At 38.6% G+C, this 12,861-nt stretch overlaps 1 protein-coding gene and 1 pseudogene across 1 annotated transcript in view; one reads left to right on the forward strand and one right to left on the reverse strand.

The window, feature by feature from the left end:
* slit3 (slit homolog 3 (Drosophila)) overlaps window positions 1-12,861 on the reverse strand; it is a 306,653-nt gene that overhangs the window by 234,230 nt on the left and 59,562 nt on the right. The window lies entirely within an intron of this gene.
* Window positions 6,244-6,361, forward strand: LOC114471701 (uncharacterized; annotated as a pseudogene).

A 12,861-nucleotide genomic window follows, 5' to 3' on the forward strand; every position in this document is an offset into this window, starting at 1 on the left:
ACAGCCTCGGTTGGCCAAAAGCCTCAAACCATTATGATTAATTAGGTCAAGCATCTCTATTTGTGCAATTAGGTTCATTACCTTAAAAAAACAGGCAGGCCTAATGGCCACATTAAGAGAACATTTTGAGTTGTTTGTTGTAACATACGGAGAGATATTAACCATATAGAACACGTTGTACAAACACATTTATCAGGCACACTGGTAATGGGTTTTGATTCCTTAAAACTACCTCCTTACAATTACCACTGTTTGAGTTGATGACTAAAAAACATTGTTTTGTGTTTTTTTCACCGATACAACATAAATACATCCTGAGTATGGTTACTCTTATAGCTGCTACACATCAAAACATTTTATCAGATAAATCCATAGTGTAGGCCTCATAAATGAATACATTCTATATCATTTGCTTGAAAAATGATGTAAAAGGTTGAAATTGTCGCTCAAACGTTTGTTTACATTTTTACACACTGCAATGTGGGATGTTGAGTCACGGAGACGGATGTGTTTGTGTTTTTACTTCATTCAGACATCACGAGGAATGCCGGGATCAAACTCGAACAAAAACAGTGTCAATAGAATTGTCATCTGGTGAGGACACACAAGAAATCATAGCAAGAATAAAGTTTTTAGTTCAAGCATCCATTTACGACACATCCCACAATGCAATGCAGGGAACTTTTCCGAAAATGTCAATAAGAGAATGTTTACAGTGGAGATGAAAACAAACGTTCAAGTGGCGATTTCAACCATTTACATTTAAAATTTCTGATTTATTGATCTATGAGGCCTGTACTATGTTTTTATCTAATAAAAAAACACTTAGTCCGGCCCTTTAGAGCATCTAATTCAGCCTTCTGCAGACAGTGAAAATGACAGAGAAAACGTGAATTATTGTGTAAATTTCCAAATAATCCAGTTGTAAATATCTCAAATTAACCAACTCAACAATATTTTTAGGGGCTTGCATTTTTTCTTTGTTTATCTCACATAAATGCAGTCATTTTAAACTGCAAATTGTACAAAGAGCTCTCAATTTTTCCACAAATTTACAATTTCTCCCAAACAATGCGCGATCGGCTCCTCTTGGTACTCTCTATGTGGTTTGGGCCTGTGTGTGTGTGTGTGTGTGTGCGTGTGTGTGTGTGTGTGTGTGTGCACGCGCTTTGCTCTGATCATGGGTGAGTAAAATGGCAAATATATGCTGACTGTGTGTTATTGTGTGCGAGGGTGTATATGAATGCATGCACTGCATACTTTTTCTTTGCCTAACAGTTTGGAGATGCAACTCTGCGTGTGTGTGCACGTGTGTTTGCGAGTGTGTGCATGTGTATATATATATATTTCCCAACCCTCCTATTTTCAGAAAAAGCAAAAACTATGATTAGAGGAAAGCAGTAGAGAAAAGAAGAGCCAGAGAGGGACAGGAGGGGGAGACAGAAAACTGGTACTGGTAACACACACACACACACACACACACACACACACACACACACACAGAGGGGCTTCGTGTGGAACAACAGTGTAATAATTGTTTGCTTTTAAATTTGAATTCCTCATTGTCATGTCTCTATTGCTATATCGTATAATTACTGTGTTGGCTTTACAGAACAGGAATCAAACCTAAACACATTCAAAGTAAATGGAATGGTAAATGGACTTTATTTTATATAGTGCTTTATCCCCACACTGAAGCAGTCTCAAAGCGCTTTACATAACAGCCCATTCACCCAATCACTCTCACATTCACACACCAGTGGGACAGGACTGCCATGCAAGGTGCTAGTCGACCACTGGGAGCAACTTAGGGTTCAGTGCCTTGCCCAAGGACACTTCGACACATAGTCAGGTACTGGGATCGAACCCCCAACCTCTCGATCAGAAGACGACCCACTACCACCTGAGCCACGGTCATATTACATGCTTGATAATCCTAATAAGCTAAATCATTAGTGATGTTTTTGAAAATATTTTGGGTGCAAAAGCAGGTGTTTTTTTGTTGAATGAAGACGGTCTTCTTTTCTTTTCTGAAAAAGGCCAAATTGACCTCTTTTTTTTTTTTACAATAATCTGAAGCAGGAGGGTTGTATACAAAAAACTGCATCTTCCCCATCACAGCTTCTCCACCTTTTACCTTGAAACTAGAATGTCAGCCATATACAGAGTTTGAGATTATTGCTGGGGGGGGGGGGGGGGGGGGGGGGGGGGTAAGAAGAATTGCGCAACAGCAGATGAACCAACCTAAAGTCTCAAAAGTTTTGGACTGTTTCACTGAAAACTTATACTACACACCTGAGGTCGAACTACCATCTGTGACATGAAACTAACAGTGATATGTTAGAATCAAAGCAGCAGAAAACTATTTTATAGAAAAAAATATCTTTATAACGTAGGAAGACGATGGTCACATGACTGAAGCGCCAAAAAATAACTGTTTTATGACACTTCAAATATTGTGTACATTATTTTAAGAATTGTATTTTTTTTTTTAATGAATTTGGGAAAACTGTAATGAACACTTTTGACTACTAGGGGGGGAATGATCCCCCTATCTGCCCCCCCACGCCTGCAAACTCTGTGTGATGTCAGCGTGAATCTATGCAACAGTTTCTATAAACTCAGCCTTTGGTGAGGGTGTCCCTGTCTGCCTGAATGCTCAATAAGCTACATGTATATGTACACACATACATTGTCTGATAATGAGGATAGCAGATACATTCTGTTAAAGAGATCAAATTGTTCCCTGCTGTGCTGGTAATGTCCTGGTCATCCACACAGAAACATGTTCCTTCTTTTGAAAGAAGTGAGTTAAAGTGTTTATGAATTCTAGTGATAATAAAATGGATAGGAAGTCAGTCGCGATTAAACCAAAACAAGTGGTACTGAGCAAATTCTTTAGGCATTGATCACAGACGGTCTTTTGGTAATACAATAGGGAAGTAAGTAATGATCCTCTGATGAAAGATGGATGATAAGTCCCTAGTGGACCCTCTCTTGATCATTAAAACAGATCTGTGAAGTCAATCAGCTCCAACAGTTGAATTGATCTTCATATATAGTTTACCTATCCCTTTTGAACAAATAGGGCTTGTTTTGGGATTTCTACACATCGTGAGGGGCAAAGAAAGAGAATAAAGCAGAAAAGGTAATTCAGGAAAATGTAAAAGCTGCATAGCAACCATTAGTAAAAACACGACTCAATTTCTGAATTTCAGTTAGACAAAAAAGTGGTGCATATGCAACATACAGTTCATGTCATACACTGTCATTACCTGTTGAGAAGATGTTCAAATAGATGTTTTCTGTGACCACCTCTCAGCAGAAACAGAATGGACGGATGTGTGGATAAGGTGACATTTTAAATTGAAAGTAAATAGAAACAGCACAACATGAATATGAAGCTTTGAAATAAAATGCAAAAATATCTTACAACTCTTACTATTTTAAAGCACATTATCTTTTATTTCTTTTGGAAGAAAAAAAAGTTTCAAAAGTATACTATTTAGAAGAAAAAAAAAAGTTCTGAAATACAAGTGTGTGTGATATAAAATGTTTATATGGCTCACTCTGCACTTTCCTCTGGAACTGTCCTTGACCTTAGAACGTGTCCAAACTTTATTTGGTTTTCTTTCACGCATTTACTTCATCTCCACAGCAAGCACCGGAATAATTAATTTGTGTCCTTTGATTCTCCCTCCTTCCTGTTCAGTGTGTGGTGTCTCTAGCCCCGCCCCCTCCACTCAGCGATACAACCAGAAGGAAACCATTGTTCACTTCTTTTCATCCCTGAATCTTAGACATGTTTCAATATTTGAACTGGTGCACATTGGTTATTTTGGTCGCACGTGTGCACTCCTGTCAATAATCCCACCTTTTGTTGTCTGTGGTCTAAATTTAGGAGTTTTACCAACTCAACGGCCAAACATGACTGTGAAACACAAGAGTCCATGAAGGCACAAGAGTAAACAACAGGCGATAGAAGCAGAGACCAAAGAGAAAAAGACAGAAAGCAGACGGAGGGATAGTCTCTTGTGGTCCGATCTGGCTCAGAGGTTAATTCTATTATTGCAGGTCTGCGGAGTGGAAAAAAGTACAGATGACGTTGTGATTAAAAACAAATGTCAGGAAGAATGAGCTCCTCTCTGAAGAGCAGTTGAGATCAAATATTGATTTTTTTTCCACTGAATGAACAGAGAAACTGAAACACTGAAGTAAGCAAACGAGGAATAAAAACCTTTGGCCCATTCCAGATGTATTTTGCACGTTCTCCTGGTTAATGTATAGGTACTTTATATCACTAAATAAAGTATGATAGTTGTGCTAATCACACAAACATTAGATCTGATATTAAAAATAATTTGACAGCATGAAGGTTTATCTAAAACAGGGGTTCTCAATCTTCTCAATTTGAGCCAATTTTTTCTTATTTTTACCCTTTTTCTGCAACTACTCCAAACTTGCCATTTCATCTATTTTCTTCACTTTTTCATGCCATATGTTTGCTACATTACTCCCATTTCTGCCACTTCTTCATTAAATTTCAATGCCTTTTCTGCATGGTTTTTTTTCCACTTTCAAGATATTTTCAGCACTTATAAACCCTTTCCACCACTTTTTCCACCCATTGTTGACCCATTATTGTCACATTTAACCCCATTTCACCATATTTCATGCTTATTTTTGCCAATTTAACCACATTTATGATTTGCAATGCCCATTATTTGCCAATTTAAACTAATTGCCAGTTATACTTCATAGAACAATGAACAATCATTTTTCTGACTTTATGGATGGGCCCCAAAAAGCTCTCCCCTTTATTCCCCCTTACTGATGGCCCCGTCACCACATGACTGCTGTTTAATGTTTGTGTCTGTGTTCAAACACCTTCAGGTACAGTGGGGGTCCCCGGTCTCTGGTAGCTTTATTTTGGGGGTCGTGGGCTGAAAAGGTTGAGAACCACTGGTCTAAAAGACCTGCTTTCAAAACGCTCCTAACACTGTTCTTCTAAAAACTCATTTCTTAGTTTGTAATAGACAGTTATGCTGGGTTGTTCCTCAATCACACCACCGTGTTTCATCTGGATAGCACTAATAATTGCCATTTATGAAATAAAATGGGAGTGCCCATTCATTTGGAGCTACTGTATTATTAATATTGGAGAAAGAAATTACATACAAGTGAGATTACTGACAATGTCTGAGTAGTTTGCTGGCAGTTTGCGATCTTTCAGAGCTTCGGGACTACTTTGTTGGGAAGTAAATTGCCATTTAAATAAAGTCCAATTTACATTCAGAGGCATCTGCTCTAAAATTGTAATCCTACATGCACATAAAAAATCATATGAGGTTTCTGTAAAACATTATTGGTGAATGCATTGGTGAGCACAAGAGGATATGGAAGCTAAAAAGACTGACTTTACAAGTTGACATAAGATCTTTGTTTCAGGGTTCAGGCCTTGTGCAAGCACCCTTGTCCCTGCATACAGAGCGACCCGTGAAGGCAGTTAAGTCTATTAGGAGCTCAGGTATACACGTACGTACCACAGAGAGCTCAATGTAAACACCATGAGAGGTCTGCAGGAGCACTTAGTCCAAATCCTGGAACAGAAACGGCTCACTGGAGCTCTGACCCGTCACATGAGGGTTCGCACATGCACGTCTGCGGTCCTCACCCGTCACATACAGCAGCAAACACCCCCTAATGGCTGATTGGGGCTGCACTGACAGCAAGGTATCATGGGAGTCATAAGTAACCTTCCTTGTGTCTGTGCTGTTTTTGACCTTTAGCTCCAAAGACCATGACCAATTTATAAGATCACCTCAGCGCCTGCTGCCCTGTCAGCTCGAGTAGAGGGAAAGACATCGGTGCACAATGGAGAATCAGTGGAAAGTCTCTGCAAATGTATGTCACACAAAGAGAAGCTGAGCGATGTGTGAATCAGGAAAGTTCTGACCTTTTCCTTCAAACACAGAAGTCTAGTTGGCAGAGGTGTAAAGAGTACTGACATCCTACTCAAGTAGAAGCGCTGTTACTTGATTGAAATTGTACTTAAGTACAAGTAAGTCATACATAAAATACTTAAAGCTGATATCCAGAGTTTCCGAGAAATCTATGTTAATGCATCATTCGTTTGAAATGCGAAAAAAAGGCTAACTAGTATTTTACTATGGTCTACTGCTGGTGGTCATTCATATACGTCAATGTAGATAAGGCCTGCCTATGTCCTATAGACCCCTATACAAATGTGGCCATACCAGCCTGTCATTGCCCAATCTTGTTAGATCTCGGAAGCTAAGCAGGTCTGGGCCTGGTTAGTAGGTAGATGGGAGACCACTGAGAATTCCAGGTGCCACAGTGGAGTGGCAGTCACCCCAGTGGTATCTGTCATTGTGTCCTTGGGCAAGGCACCTCGCTTCCGTCAGTCTGTCCCAGGGCAGCTGTGGTTACAATAGTAGCTTACCACCACTAAGTGTGGAGTGAAAGATTAAAGCCTTAATTCTGTAAAGCGTTTTGAGTGTCTATGATAATGCGCTATATAAAATCCATTGCATTATCATTATTACTACAAATGAAAATCGCGTCGCGATCGTCCAGCCAATAGGCTTTGACTTCCTGTAGCGGAGACTGTCAATCAAAGTGACTGTGCGTGCATGGAAACAAGGCAGCGTCACAACAGCAAACAGGTATCACTCTGAGCAGCGTAACATCCTGGAGGAGCGCTTGGCTCTTACCTCAGAAATGTCCATCGCCAAAAAAATAAGACATGCAAAAAAAAAAGGTCAAACCTTAACAATGGAGAAATCTGGGCAAAACTCTAAGAGAAAATGACAGCACACCTGTACTCAAACCTCATGGGAAAAAGTGCAACGAAGCTAAAGATAAGTGCAAGCGTTTTAAGGAACGTCTACAAACCTATTTAAAGCAAATGAGAGTTTAAGAAAGAAAACATGAGGGAATGATTAGATCAGTGCTCCTATGCACTATACAATTTAGTGGTGGAATATAATTCCTTAATAATACACAACTGCAACAACAGAGGAAACATAAAACAGGTGTTTAGACAAAAGAACAAATCTCAAATTTCAAAGCATCTCCAATTCATAAACCAAGGATTTTTCTTCTTTCTTCCCCTAACCTAAAATTACGAAACGCCCTGATCTACTGTACACAGGGAGCACGGAGTATCTAAACCCAGAGTTCTCCCACTGAGGTCAACATGAAATGCTGAAACTTGAGCTTGTAAACCCGACCGCAGCGTCATAGCAACGGTTTCCACAGCAGAGGTTTGTGCGACCTGTGATTAGAGCAATTAGGCTAAATACTAATTAAGTGTTGTGTTAATTTGTGCTTTCGCTAACACACACACACTCACACACTTGTAAATAAAACATTTTAAAAGGTTAAGTTCAACCCTCTGATTGTCCTTGGGGTCAATCTGACCCCATTCCATGTTAATTATTCAAAAACCAATAAGATTTTTTTGGCTTCATATTTCACGACTTTTTCTAATTTGACGGATGCATTTGATTAAGCGTAAAATTGTCATGATGGCATTTTTTCAATGTGCTGAACACATTTTGGTGTTAATCTGGGGTCGACTTGACCCCAAGCTGTTTTAGCTGTGTGTGACCTTACAACCCTACACCTGCAGGTGCAGAGTTGATACTTTTGAGTGTATCTGAGAAGATTTGGATGAAATATTTTTTGTAATACACTAAGATCATATAATCACCACAACCAATAGGGTTCATACTCTTGTGGTCATTAATGTTGGCCTGATGGTGGCGCTAGAGAACAGGTCAAAGTTTCATTATCAAGGGGTTATTTATGTATTCAACAAATAAACAAAGTGCCTGACACAAAAAGTTGGTCAATAATTTTCTGAAAATAATTTTCTGGAAGCAAATATCCCTGGGGTCAGATTGACCCCATGAGTAAATTGTGTTCGAAGTTTAAAATGAGAAGTTTGAAGCAATACATATCACCATTTTTCAATTTTTTTTCAGAAAAACTCAAGTCTACTGACACACACACACACACACACACACACACACACACACACACACACACACACACACACACGCCTGAATGAACAGGAAGCCTGGACTTGTCTTTGCATGGCTGCTGTTCACTGACCCATTGAAGACAGCAGGGAACTCACTCAGTACTGCACTCAGGTGTGTGTGTGTGTGTGTGTGTGCGCGTGTGTGCGTGTGTCTGTGTGTGCGTGTGTGTGTTCCTACATAGTTCATGCTTCCGGTTGTGTGTGTGCGTGCAGGTACGAGGCCCTTTCTCCCAGTTCAGTTTTCACTCAGCAGATTTCATTAACGTGGCTCCTTGAGGAGTCTTTCATCTCATGGGCTTTTCCGGAAAAACACTTTGTGCAGCAGCAGCAGCAGAGCGCCACCAAAATCTGAAACTACCTTATTACAACTACATACAGCTCCAGATTTAGGCTGGTGATTAATAGGAGCTCTGTCTGCTCTTTTATGTGTGTGTGTGTGTGTATGTGTGTGGAGTTAACACAAATTACAAAGAGAAGGAGAGAACAGAGAGAGATGTGAATTATCTGAGGAAGGACATATATATCTTTGCTGTTCATTAAACCTCAAAGTGAACATTTAGTGCCCTCCGTTGCGCACTTTCAAAGAGCTGTTTTAGAGTAATTTGTCACTATTTCAAACAGAGTGGATCTGGAGAACATACGCATTGAACAAAAAAGTTGTATGAAAAAGGTGGCACATCTCGGTCATGTTAACTACTGTTTGTTGAACTCTCATTTCTCATCTAAGCCACAAACTGGCCATTCATTCTCTTCCTAACCACTTAAAATTCAGTACAATTCAAAATAAAAGTCAATATTCTACCTGAACATTACCTAAAATATGGAATCAACCTCAAACCTTAAGGATCTACATCTACATCTACAATAGAACCATCGACATCTTGACATGCATTGATCTGCAGCAGTGGTTCTCAACATTTTCAGCTCACAACCCCCAAAATAAAGGTTCCAGAGACCGGGGACCCCCACTGTACCTGAAGGTGGTTGAACAGAGACATGAACATTGAAGAACAGTCATGTGGAGACAGGGCCATATATAAGGGTGAATAAAGGGAACAGATTTTTGGGGCCCATCCACAAAGTCAGCAAAATGATGGTCCTTTGTTCTATGAATCTGTGATAACCACATTTATTTATTTATCTGAATAATATCCACTGGTATCCAAGAAGTTCATTATTTGCGCCATAGAATATAGTCATTTTAAAGATGTAAATCTTTTTTTTAATCAGAAACAAAATGGTGGAAAAGGTGGCAAAAGGGGATTTTAAAAACCACATAAATTGGGTAAAATTAGCAAATTAGATTGGTCAAAAACAGACAGAAAAAGTGGTAAAAAGGGTTTAAAGAGTCAATATTTGCTTAAAAGTGGCGGAAAAAGATGGAACGATTAGTTTAAACTCGCAAATAATGGGCATGACAAATCGTAAATGTGGTTAAATTGACAAAAATTAACAGGAAATGTGACAATAATGAGTCAACCTACGTTACATTAGAAATGAAAGTAATGTAGAAAAAATATGGCAAGAAAAAGTGATGAAAAAAGGTTAAAATATGGCAAGTTTGGTGTAGTTGCAGAAAAATGGTAAGAATAAGCAAAAACAGGCTCAAATTGTTCAAAAAATATTCTTGGTTTCTTGACGGCATCTGGCGACCCCCTCCCAGTGTCTCGCGACACAAAATGGGGTCCTGACTCCAAGGTTGAGGACCCCTGATCTAAGTTAATGTTAGTATGCTAATGCATGCTAATGTTAGTATGTTTTTATTTTTTGAAAGAAAACACCAGAATATTGATGCTTATCTATGTCCGTGAAGTTTGTCCATCACAGATTTTTGTGGTCAGTTAAGACCACACACACACACACACACACACACACACACACACACACACACAGTACAAATAAATGCCACTGGATACCTCTGATAAAACATCACCACTCCTGCCTCAGACTTCTGAGGATGTAGCAGACTCACATTTTCCCATCTGTGTTTGCGTACTTGTTGGAACGTGCAGTCGTGTGTGTGTGCGTTGGGTCATCTTAATATTGCTACAAAGAAAGCATAATGGAAGACAGATGTGTGTGTGATTCAGACTCTGTGCACTTACAACAAGTATGGAAGAAATGCCAAATATGCGTGAGTGAGAGACGAGGAAGTCAGTTGGTAAATCGATGAGACAGCGCCTTTGAACTCATCCAGTCCAAACGTTCTCATAAACCAGTTTAAATAAACAAATACAAACCTGGGACATTGAGATGAAACTCAGGAACACAAATCCTCAGATTTAGATAATCTGTCATCCATGAAGACATAGTGATATCTTTATTTATATATCACTCATATCTTCATGAAGACATAATGTCTTCATTTCAAAAGAGAAGACAAGACCTCGTCTTTGGCAGATGTGTAAAGAGTACTGATACATAAAATACTCAAGTAGAAGTACTGTTACTTGATTGAAATTGTACTCAAGTACAAGTGTCATACATATGATACTCAAGTACAAAAGAAGTAGCTCAATTAAATAGTACTTAAAGTAAAAGTTACTTGTTACTTTCACCCCCCTTGTTTATTTTTGGTAATAAATCTTGCCACCATGCATGCAGTAAACATCTCATGTATAAAAATAAAAAGGAAGAGATTAAATCTTGCACAATTGGAACTTAATTTATTTTCCACAAAGTCATCTGTATAAAATAAAAAGGTTTGTCAAAATGTACATTTTTTTTTTTTTTTTTTTAAATAAAAAAACATCAACAAATTCTATTCAAAATTAAAAAAAAGAAAAAGCAATTCTCAGGCTCTAAGTATAGCGACATTTATGAACTCTAAAAGTGAAAAAAAATAACCTCAATTCAACGCTGTTTTGGCGCGTTGCAGTACATTTAATCTGGTTGGTCGGCTATGATGTGATGCATTTAATTGTTGTCTGGTCATTTCATTTCTTTGTAGTTTCACAATGTCTGTTGATCATTTTAAAACAAAAAAATAATTATTTACTCAGTAATGGTTGAGTGTGAAGTGTAATGAACTATTTTAGTTTTTTTTTTTTTTTAAAGTGCTTAAGTGCAAGTAAAATCACTGATTTAAAAATGTACTCAAAAAAAGTAGAAGTACCCATAAAAAACAACTCAACTACAGTAACGTGAGTACTTGTAATCTGTTACTTTTACCTCTGATTGTTGAGTAAAAAATCACTAACATTACAAAATATGACGCAAATTAAAAGAGGAATGGTTTGAATTTGCATTAGTGAATTGGTGAATCTCATTAGCCTGCAAAGAAGTGGTGCTGATGAGCCTCGTAAAACACACGCACACACACACACACACACACACACACACGCACACACACACACAGTTTGAGACATGCTGAATCATTTGGGGTTGGATAAACAGACAAGGAGCAGTCGGTGACATCACGTATCCACATCAAAGTGACCAGCAGGCGATGGGTGGCGTGGACATTAATAGCACCACTTGCTGCCTGTGGATGTTTATTTATTGTACTTGAGTTTCTTCCTGATACTAACTGATGCCAGTAATTATTTGCTCACGCTGCTCCAGGGTCTTGATCTCCACCCCCCCCCCCCCCCCCCCCCCCCTCCGCCTTCGTCCCCAGTCTGACAAGCTCTCCGTTATTTCCTCTTGTGCCCCCACCACCACACAGTCTGTGTCCATTCCACAAATTCCTCGTCTTACTCTCAGCTACATCATAATGTTTGGGCGTTTCACGTGTTACACACTTTGGGTTGCGTTTGTAAATGTGTGTGTAGGTTTACTTTGATGAGTCCAGAAAGTTCTTTAACCCTCTATATTAACCTTAACTTACTACTAACACATTTTAACCTTGGGTTCAATCTGACCCCAGAGAAATCTTCTCCAATTTACTGACAACATTAATGACATGAGTATGAACCCTGTTGGTTGTCGTGATGATATACAGTAACCTTTCCCTGCAGTGCCACCATCAGGTCAAACTTTCAGTTTTAGGGGTAGCGTGAAAATATTTTCTTTATTTAGGGTGCACATTCATGACTCTCACAGAATGCACTTATTGATTAAAGTTGGTGACCCCACCCCCCCAATGTAGGGTATCAAATTAACCCCCAGAGAAACACCAATGCATATCACTATCAACATTTTATGTGAATAAAATGAAACCTTAAAATTAGGAAAAGTCATGAAATATGAAGCAAAAAAATAGGTGTTATTTTTTTGGATGATAAACATTGAATGGGGTGAAATTGACCCCAAAGATAAAAGGAGGGTTAATGATCTTCTGGGTAGAAAAGGTATTAGACCCTTTTTTTCAGATGGATTACAGTGTACCACAATGCTAAAACACAGACAGTTATTTACAGTCTGCTGTATCACATGTAAACTCTTGTACTGAGATTAAACCAACACAATATCATAAATAACAACAAGAAAGTGGCACAAAGCGGACAATCAGTCAATGCGTCTATAAATGATGTCTGCTGACAAATGTCATGTTCATTTTTTGGGGATATGTCTCCGGTAATCATGAGGCCAGTGTATGTTTTGGTCATTGGATTTTCCATTCAGAAAAGGATACTAAAATTAGTGGTTGTTTGATTTTTCATTTTAATATTCAAAATTTAGGATTTAAAACAAAGGTGTTTTTCTTTATCAGGCTCGTAAAGAGATAAATAAAGAGTTAAAAACCAGACAGAAATGTTTTTTTATGGATGCACTGACATTCCTTGAGCTCTGGTATAAGCTTGTATTGGCCTTTACCTTAGATACGTTGTGAGAAGAAAAAAAAGAAGAAT

Source organism: Gouania willdenowi, chromosome 10, assembly GCF_900634775.1.
Source record: "Gouania willdenowi chromosome 10, fGouWil2.1, whole genome shotgun sequence".
NCBI lineage: Eukaryota > Metazoa > Chordata > Actinopteri > Blenniiformes > Gobiesocidae > Gouania > Gouania willdenowi.